Below are 10,982 nucleotides of genomic sequence, written 5' to 3'. Positions count from 1 at the left end.
GGGGAGGAGAGTATTCTTATGGGGATTTTGTTGGGCTATTTTATATTTTCTTCCAATATAAAAACAAAATTTAAACTTGCTTGTCTTCTTGCTGTGGAGAACCTGCCGTTAATGGGAACAGTGCAGGAACAAACTCAAAAGAAATTAAACAAAATTTTATTCAGGTTTACTCTTCACACAAAGTTAGGCTGTGACATCGAGAGTTTGAGGACTCATCCACCTACAGCTATTCTACTAAGACTGATACTGGCTTTAGCTGGGCTGGGGTCAGATCCCAATAGTGGGACTCCCCTCATGTTACTTTAAGTAAGAAATTGGGTGAGCAGTCCAGTTGCCCATACACACCTATGTAACATCTCAAATACCCTGGAATATGCTTCCCAGACCTTCAGCTCATGACCTGCAGCAAATTTAACAGCCCCATGCAGAGGTCACAGAATCCCTGGGGGTCTCCAAAGTCACTAAATGGCTATTAGTGGCAAACTGAATCAAACTCTGGGAGTCTAACTGAAGTTTGTCACATGGGCTTGTGTTGTGGTGCGTGAGACCACACTGGTCAGGACCAGTGGACCAGTTGGCCCAGGGACAAAACAGGTCTGCTGGTGGGACAGCCCCTAAGTCCTGAACCGCCCCCAAGGCTGTGGTGAGCACAAGGAGCTTTCCCAAAATACATTGTTTTATTATGTTGATGTATGCTGGTTTTGTATCCTGGATTGGCCCGTTGGCCCCCACCCCTTTATACCTTGTTTGGCCCCCATCTAGAAAGTTCTCCTCTCCTGGTTCTCCCATTGGCTTCTGTTCTCCTGCCCACCCCTCCTACTTCCCCACTGGTTGTTACACCTTTGTTCTGCCCTCACTCTGCCTCCCTGCCCTCAGACCATTGGCTCTGATGTTTTGCCCACCCCTACTGGCCCCGTATATAAGCCTGCGCCCTTACCCTCCATTTTGTCTTTTGTCCCTGGACCCTCCACGCATGGAAAAAGTCCTTGTCGCTGGAATCTCATACAAAAGACCCTTCTCGTGTCTTCTCCACTGATTGCCACCTTTTGGATGTGTGTGTGAGTGGCTGTACCACCTAGACTGTGTGTGCCTGTGCCTCCATTTAGCCTCAGAGCCAAAGTGGCTCCCTCTAGTTGGGGGCACTTTGGGAAGGTTGCGGCACCTCACCCCCTCCGCACGCCGTGGCAGGCTTGCAGTAGAGAAAAAGACATCTCCAAAGAGTAATTAATGCATCATGTCCTAACATATTGGGAAGAAATGCCCTCTGAAGATGGCTGTCTCTCCTTACTGATCAAAGAAGGCACTTTGAAACCATCTAACTTTCAGGGGATCACATTTTGATGAGATTAAACTGAAAAGTTAATGTGTAACAGATTAGAGACTTTCCCTATTTTTGCATGCTTACAATATCAACATTGTTGGTTGTTGTTTGGGTTGCACATTGTACATATTATTTGTATAATGTGATCTGACCTATGATGCATGCATTATTCCAGAATACCAGGCAGCTCAGATGCCATTAGTGGTGGCAGTACCAGCAACTGAGGTCTGATCTCCAGGGACTGTTCATATGCACGAAGAGTGCCTCTGCACCCAGCTGCTCTTTTAGTATCACATGCTCTCTTCCCAATGAGGGCAGCACCCCTCTACTCCAAACATGCATGTCATTTGCCAGAAAAACAGAAAAAAATTATGCCCCCCTCTCAGCATGTTCTCCACCTCCACAAACCAACACCCTAAGTCACGGCATCACACAAATTTACCACGTTCAATCTCCACATTCCCAGACTCCCTCAGGGTGGATCTGGCACACATCCCAGACGTGGATATCCTTCTAGAAGATGCCACCACCAGGCGCACTGACCTTGGAGGGCCTGCCATGCCATTAGCCATGTATGCCCCACAGTCTGAGAGACTCACAGATATTCTCAGATAAAAAATATGCAAGTCTTGAAGTTACCATTTCAGGCTAGCTTTGAAACTATATTTTGAGTTTTCCACCACAAAAAAAAAAAATTTTTTTTACAGAAGTTCATTTTCCTTCCTCTTCGTGAGTAGGGACCAATGGATGCAGATTGAGATTCCCAAGAGGGCACACACCTCCAGGTCTCATCAAGGTAAATGAATTACACAATGAAATGCTGAGATGATGCCAAAAGTTAGGCCTCAACAAGTTAACTGGCCCATCACATCTATTACATTGATCTGTTGAAGCAACAGCTACATTTATGGCCTGAAGAAAGCTGCCTTTATGAAACAGGACTGGAAGCTGCTAGAGGAAACATGAAAAATTTTGGTGATTCATCAGTTCCTGATTTACTGTGACTTTTGCCTCTATATGATCTCATTTAATTGGGAGCCATCATGCATAAAACAGAAGACAATGTCCATATTTCATTACCAAACAAGTGATACAATGATATAAACAGTTTATTTCCTTCTCCTATAATTTTATTTGCTTTATTCTTCCACTGATAAAAATGTGTTGTCTTGATTACAGATGATTTTGACTGATCATTTTTTTAAGATACCTTCTAGAAAGAAATACCATCCTAATGGTGCATAGCAAAGCACGTTAACAAGTACCTCTTTAAAAGAACCAGATCTTTGTGATTTTTATTTTACATTACAGAGCACTGACTTTCAGCACACATATCATTCACATATCAAATAGAAATATGATTATCTGGTGGCATCTTTGGGTTCTCTATGTGTATTCGGAGGCTGTTTTCCAAACACATCCACAAGCAACCAGAAGGCAGAGCCACACAGAGGACATGCCTGTGCACCCAACCAGGCTGGAGCTGCAGGTCCACATTTCACACTCATGCCACTGGTTATTGCAAACCACACAAGAATCAGGGTGCCTTCTGTGAGATATTTCCAGCCTCCTAGCATATTTCCTAGGAACATAGTACAGCCGAGGTTGGAAGGCACCTTTACAGATCATCTGGTCCAACCTTTTGTGGGAAAGGGAGGCTAGATGAGATTATCTAGCACCTTGTCCAGTAGTGTCTTGAAAACCTCCAGTGAAGGGAACTTCACCATAAACCTGGATATGTTGTTCTAGTCAATGATTATTCACTGTAAAAAAATTCTCTCTTTTATCAAGATGAAACCTCTCCTGGCACAACTAGTTCTCACTGCACCTTTTCTTCTCTATGAAGAGAGAGACTCCATCCTCTCTGGAGAAACTTTTAAGTATTAGAATACTAGTACTAGAGATTTTCTCTTGAGCCTTCTCAGGGAGAAAAGAACTAACTGCTTCAGACTTTCCTCATAGGCAAGTTCTCCATTTGACTGAGAGCTCTGTATGTTCCTTGTTTCTGTCAGTTCTAGCTCGTATGAAAGCAGAAGGTAAGCACACAGAGCATCAATTCCTGTTTCTCATTTAAATAGCAGAATAGATCTTCTAGAAGAAAAACATTGAAGGTAAGTTCCTCATACACAGGAGCCTTAGTGTACATGTTCTCAGACTACATTAGTCTTTATCCTCATTATGTGATGAAGGTCATGAACAGTTTCCCCTCTTATTTCCAGTCTGCTGTTCCTGTGCTTTGTGATACTCCACCCACTTGTGTGTCTTGCATAAAACATACAAGGCTGTCAACTTCCTTTACCCAATATTGTTTAAAAACCATACCTGCAACAATTCCCTTCACTTGCTCTGATTCAAGAGTTAGAAGCTTTAAAATATGAAAGATAATGATATTACTTCTCCAAGAAATAAAATACCAAAAATTTCTCCTACCTCCCAATTTCACTTCCTTCTTTAGAACACAGCCTTAACTCACAGAATCCAATGCAATTTTTACTTAATCTTAAACATACAGTTCATTTCAATCTATACTCAGGTAAAGAAATACCATTAAAAGAATTTGTTACATTATTTACACTTTTAATAGCACATTTTTGGTCAACATATGATTAGAAGATACCACCTTAGGCAATGAATGCAATACTCTGCTTTCACAGATAGTTATGACAAATAAATGATTTCACTTATCAGGACCATCCAGTGAAGTGACTTTCCCCATTTGCAAGGAATATTTACAGCTCTCCAATCTGCATGCATTAACAGGGTTCTTGTGCAAAAAGAAGTTTCCTTTTACATGAATATCATTTTCCATCAATACTGTTTACCTCCACAATATCTTTATCTTTCCAATCTCTTTAAACAGGGGCAACATATATCCTCTCTGTTTCACAAGACTAAACATGCCAAGTTGTTTTATATTTCCTTCTGTGGTAAACCCTCTCTTATCTTGACCATATTTGTAGCTCTTCTCTGCAACTAGTTAGGCAATTCATTTTTCTTGGAAAGCAGGTACCAACGGAGTGGAGCCTTTCAGATGAGGTCTGCATAAACTTTTATAGCTTTAATGGATGTATCATGCGGCATATATAAGCTTGCACATTTTCTAGATGCATTACCTACAAGACTCACAGTTCTCCTAAAACCAGTTACAACATGCAAGTTGTAATCTTCTTCACCTCTTCCTTGTCGCTAGCCAGGCGCTTTGCAGCTTGTTGGTGCCGGAGCATGAAGTGCCGCGACCTTCCTAAAAGCATCTCCAAGGCGAAGCTGCTCGGCAGTACCATCACACACTCACACACGCATGGATAGCTCCAGTAAGTGGGTTGACAACAAAGAGCCAGGAAGGGTCTTCGTATGGGGTTCCACGGACAAGATTTATTGCAGCCACACTGTGAAGGCATCCAGGGACAAAGACAAAGAACAATGGAGGGTCCAGGTTTAAGTACGGGAGCAGCAATGATCTGAGGGCACGGGGCCGGTACAGAGGCGGGACTAGGGGATGGGAGCCAATAGGGAGCTCTGAGGGAGTGGCAATGGGGCAAGGGCCAATGGGGGAACAGGGAGTGGAGAACCTTCTAGGGCAGGGACATATAAGGTAACAAAGGGCGGGGAGGTCAACGGCCAAGTAGGGAAGCAGAACTGGGGTACATTAACGTACCAAAGCAAAGCATCCTGGGGGAAGTGTCTTCTGTTCACCCTAACCCGGGGAGGATCTTTTGGTACTAGGGACTGTCCAAAAAGTGGATTCTTTTTGTCCCTTGTACTGGCTCACCAGCCACCACACTTCCTCATAAGTCTTTTACAGGATAACAAGATGTTATGAGTTCTCAAATTAATTCATGAACTTGCACTCTAATATTTTAAATACTAGCCACTTTATTTCTCTTATCCTTGGAGTTGTCTAATTTTTCCCATTTGATATTCTTATCTTTCTCTCCATTAACTATGCTGTCTAAACTTGTGTCTTCAGAATCACTGTCACATTCTTAATTCTCTTATCAACACCATTAATGAAATTACTAAGAAGCTTCCTCTCAAAATTCAATCTTGAAAAAAAAAAATCTATTAGAAACTTCATTCCAATACTTCCCTTTTGATAGTCTCTACTGTCTCCTAACTACTCCCCTACTCTCCTTACCCACTTTCAGTTCTTTTAATGATTCTTATCATGTCCTGCTTAATTAACGATTTCCCACAAGACAATATATCAAATACATTCAAGATAGAATAGTTCTACCCATTCCCCTTGCCTAAAAATATCACTGAATTTATCAAAAATGATCTTTTGTTAATCTGAGATAATCTACCTTTGATTAAAAAGATGTGACATTTCATTCCATTTACCTCCACGCTCTTTATTATTCTCTCTGTCGCGTTTTATTTTAAAGCCTACTGAGAGCAGACCAAAAGACACTTAGATGTCTGGATCTGGTTTTGCACCTTTCAAAAATACCTTTGCTACTTCATAGCTACCTACATTTATGCCTTTCTCTAACACATCTTCTATCAGCAATTTCATGTACCATATTTTTCAGACCTCTCAGTTCAAGATCAGCCAGTCTACAGCCATCTATCTCACTCTTCCACATGGTAAATTTGTTACTATCTTCTTCCCCCTGGCCACTTTAGCCAAGCCCAGCTGCTGATAGCTGAAACAGAAAATGTGTTTGTTTGGTTTCAGGACTGAATCTAGATAGTCTCCCACCTTTACTTTGCCCATACTGCACAGTGGCTGCATTACTTGTCTTTCCTGGCTCTCTTGGTGGTTTAGACTGCTGGAAAAGTCTGGGAGATCTAACATGCCTCAGATTAGGAAGTAAAATAAGGTTCAGAAAAAATTGTGATCATTTGAGTTTCTGTAATACTCATACAATAGAACTTTTCCTTTTACCAAAGTGAATACAATTCCTTGCATACAACTGAGTTTGGTATTTAGCAAAGCAGCACATGCATTTATTTTGCAAAAGTTTTTTAGGGTTTTTTTTTAATACATGCATTTGATCACAAATAATAAAGTACACCACCACTGAAGGAATTAGTAGCTATTTAGAAGACTTTACATACTGCGTGGAAGTCTTCCCAGAAAGCGAAAGAAGCAATAAAAGTACATGAAGCATGCTGAGGCTGCTATCTCAGTGTATTTGGCAGAAGACACCCTTGCACTGTTTTCCAAGACTTTGAAAACCACTAATGCAAGACAGAATTGAAGAAATCATTGAGATTCAAAGTGGAATCTAACACACACAATATTGCAACCTGCTCTTGGGAAATATTAATGTACAAGCCAAAGGAGTTGCATGAGAAGAGTGCATTAAGCAACAACTTGGCCATGCTGAGAAACAGAAATCTTTCAGTATCATCACAGTGATTTGTCCTTTTGTCCACTGTACCTGCACTGAAACAAGCAGCAGGCTCCTCCCATGTCTTTCCCAGCTGGGACATGAATTTGTAGGGCACGTGTGTTCCACAGTGTTCTCTATACTACTGTCACCACAAACCTGCTCTAGCCTCACACTTGGAAGGCAACGCACAAGATAGTTCATCCACAAATTCCTGTCACACAGTTATCCAGGCTAATTCCACTCCTTTTAATTCCTGCAGGTTGCCTATGAATAGCACACATCCAGACACTTTCCAATACACAGGCTGATGACTCACAATCAGTTCTAAAGGTGGAATCAAGATCTTTAATCACAGTGGGTTCCCACAAACTGAAATGACATAACTTCATATTTACAGGACAATATTTAACAAGGACAAAATAGAGTCAGACTTGGCAGAAACATATTCCTGTGCTTAATCTAGAAGGGAACCTTTTTTGTTGTAGGCATTCCAGTTGTAGGTACCATCCAACATGTTCCACCACTGTTTTCTAGAATAAATCTTCAATTGCTTAAAGTGAGACATTTTAACCAACTTAAAAAAAAATTGCATATACTGAAAAAACAGCACAAGGTTGTTGAAAAGAAGAAATCACTTAGCTTTTTTCTAAATTAAGTTAGTGGGAAATAATGCTGGTTCACTCCTCTTAAAAAACTCCTACAACTGCAGAGTAATTTTAAAGGAGCTGGACAAAGAGTAGCCAGGATAATATATCTGTGCCTTTGTCTGTATTCATGAAAATGTGTCCAAATTCTAAGCTGTAAAATTCTGTATATGTTAGATAAATTTTCATTACGATATGCAGACATTAGTGTTGCAGTGGTTGAATCCACTGCAGGAATGACCAAGAAGCCACAGAGCCCCAAAACAGTGGAGGTCCGCTGGTGGGCAGGCTCAGAGGTCTAAGATCACCCCCTCTTTACCCCTTTTAAGTCCATGTTCTAGATAGCTCTCCTTTCCTTGATACCCCACTGGTTCCCAGGTCCCTTGTTCCACCCCTCGCCTTTTCCACTGGTCACTGTCCTGTTACCCCATGCCCTCTCCACCCCCTGGCCCCCAAAGGATAGGCCCTCGGTGCCGATCCAGATAAAACCCCGGACCGCTCAGTGTTCTTTGTTCTTGGATCCCTTAGGGCGGGGACCTGAAGAAACCCCTCGGAACTCCATACAAAGGACCTCTCCCGCCTCTCTGTCCTCGGCGACGCTGCAGAAGCTGTCAGGCTCTGTGTGTGTGTGTGTTTGTGAGTATCCACCTACTACGGTGTGTCAGAGTGTGTCTGAGCACGTTCGCACAGCACGCCCAGGAGCGGCTCCGGCGGGATGCGATCGGGACGGACGCACCGCTCTTTCCACCCCCTCCACGGCCAGCGCGTCTTATTAGGGCTAAGTCTCAGGTCTGTTAAGCTGTCCAGGTAGACTTTGTCTGTATTTTGCATCAGACTTACTGCTGTCTCTTTGAAAAAACAGAGCTCTGCGCCCTAGGACAGGTGTGACAAAGAGCTCCGCAGCAGCTGTCTCAGGTTTGAGTGGTTTTGCACACTCTGGCCATGGTACCCAGATGTTTCCAACAGTCTTTTAAGTGATCACCTTCTTAGCAGTGTAACTGCTTTCCAATGATAGAGCGAGGCGACTGAGACCCTGAATGTGGGCTTCCCAGGTTCTAGGTTTTTCTTCTAAACCCAAGAGCAGCTTTCCTTCAAGACAAACACAGCAGGTGCAGCTTTTATTTTCCTTTTTCTCCCGTATTTGTTGAATAAGCATTTTGGGGCTGTACAACCAATACCCAGTCCATAACATAGCTAATCATAGCTAATTAAGACTGTGTCAGTCAGGAAAGAAGAAAAAAAAAAAAGTAATATCAAAATTATCACATCCTTAAAACCCCTCCTGATCTTCACAGCAGTGACATTTTGATAATGATGATGACTCTGCCTTCACAAAGAAAGAGCTCATTATTTTTGAGATACGTATTTCTACATCAATTTCTGAAAGGAAATGAACCTTACAAGCAACTATAATTGGAATGCTCTCCTCTGCTGTCTTAATACTCATCAACAAAATATAACAAAGGTAACAGAAAAATCTCTCCACTGAAAAATAGAAGACTGCAACTGCCATTTGCTTGATACATATCCTCAAGAGGTCTGGGAAACATAAAAAGCCAAATATTCAGTTACATTTACCAGAGATCACCAACTGCCACCCCCTAAAGTAAAACCGCCCACTTGGCCATCTTTCTAAAAAGTACTGATGTAGTTCACCTTCCCCAATGCATATGTGTCCTTAAAAGAAACAAAATTTTAAGCTTTTGGCCTGAGTCCATGCTCATGATTGCAACTAGGTATCAAGACCATCAGTGATAGATTTTCACACCTCCCTTTCTTTTCATTCACGCCTTTTCCTTGACTTCAGTTGACTTTATGTGTTACTTGCCTTGATCTACAAGTGTTTAGAGAACTAAAGCAATTCATCCAGCAGTATGAAGCCAGTATGAACCAGTATGAAGAAGTATGAAACAGACTGAAAGGAGTCTGGTTTTCATTGGACTTGCAGTTTTCTCAAAACCTCAGAAATCCATATTCTTCATCTTCCAATAATCAGTATATTGCACACTCAGCAGCTGAGACAGTAGCAGCTGCTTACACAACTGATACACTTCCCTTTAAGAAGTTGTGAGGTCCAGGTATAAACACAATACTTTAGGACTGTGTCACAGCATGACCAAGGTGTGCACTAATAGTGGCTTTTGAGAAAATGAAAACAAATGCTTCTCTGGGTATAAGGGGATGCCAGGGTCAGTATGAACATCCAAACATATAAACAACCTAAGAAAGTAGGGGCTCAGGATAACCCCACTGCTGGATGAAGCAGATATTAGCCAGATTTTGTAATACCAGGAAACTTCCCCTGTCTAACAGAAGACTCTTTAGATCTTTCTAGACCAAACTGTATCAGAAAATCAAAAAGCAACAAAAACTCAGCACATTCAGGACATGAGTCTGCTCCCCACGCACACACAGATTGTTTGGGCGATATAATTCCACCAACCCAACCGGCTCTGCATACGAGTTTCATCTTGAACTCAACAGAGTCAACATGTACTGTGACTGCTTGGCTAGGATTTCTGGATTATTGTACATTTGAAAATCCTGGACAAATTACAAAAGCTGACAGAAAAATGCAAGAGGGGAACAAACCCATAATGGCAACCTGTCACAAAGTGCAGCAGCTCTGACAGAGGTACTTTCACTTTGGCTTTTTTAACAACAGCTGAGCCACCATGAGATTAGGTCACTGCCCATATTCATCCTTGGTATTTTCTTTCCTAGTTAATTGTTTATGCGACTTTGTCAGGCTAGCTCTGTAAACCAGATATATCTACATTTATGAGACTTCCTTCTGAGGTACAGACATTCACTAGCACGCTAGCAGAGGAACATCTAGGAAAGCTTACTAGATCTACTAAAATTACATACTATTAATAGTATTGTACAATAACATAACTTTTTATATATAGCCCCAAGGCTAAACATATCAAAATGAAGCACAGCTGTTTCAGTGGAACACAGCAGCTCTATTCACTCATCCCAGCACCGATTTCACACCGTGGACTGCCTTAAAGTGTCAGCCTGAGACATTTACCACCAAAACATTGATGGGGTAGGTGCTCCAGCCAAAAGCAGAAGCAGGAGCAGGAGCTAGCCCAGGGAAAGAGTGGGTCAAGACTCCCTTGGAGAGGGAGCGCTTAATTTCATTCTCAAATCCTACCTCTCTATTACTATGTGTTACATCAACTGCTCCATTACCCTCCACTCCACAGCCACCCTCCTACACACAGCTTTCCCCTGAGAAAGTGCCGCTGAAGAGCACAAGGGCTGCCCTCGTCCCAAGACCCCATACAATACCTCCTGCCCTGGAGAAATATATGCATATATACAGGGAAAAGGCATGTGCGTGCATATGCATACACATATACATACATACATACATATATATATATACACACACACACACAGAGGGAAAACGCCTGCGCCCCCACACTCGTATGGCGGTAACACGCGGCCCCCCTCAGAGTCAGGCCGTGCCCGGCAGCCGCCCAGAACCCGGGGAGCCCCGCCAGACTCTGCCCCTCCAGCCGCAGCTGAGCCCCGCGGCCCCACCGGCAGCGTGGCTCCCGCCCCAGGGCCGGGCTGCCGCCGCTCCCGCGCCGCTCCCGCGCCGGCGGCTCCCGGCTGGCGGCAGGAACAGGAAGCGGCGCCGGCGCGGGGCCGCGGCTGCTCCCC

General features: G+C 42.9%; 1 long non-coding RNA gene across 1 annotated transcript in view; it reads right to left on the bottom strand.

The window, feature by feature from the left end:
* The window catches only part of LOC121659364, a 54,857-nt gene that overhangs the window by 42,739 nt on the left and 1,136 nt on the right, over nucleotides 1–10,982 (bottom strand). The gene's annotated exons all lie outside the window — the stretch shown is intronic.

This window comes from Corvus kubaryi, unplaced genomic scaffold (genome assembly GCF_017639235.1).
Source record: "Corvus kubaryi isolate FWS band 111438036 unplaced genomic scaffold, C.kubaryi_AGA036_p1.0 split3-73, whole genome shotgun sequence".
NCBI classification, from domain to species: domain Eukaryota; kingdom Metazoa; phylum Chordata; class Aves; order Passeriformes; family Corvidae; genus Corvus; species Corvus kubaryi.
The sequence above is the reverse complement of the archived record's forward strand: the minus strand, read 5'-3'. Positions and strand labels throughout refer to the sequence as shown.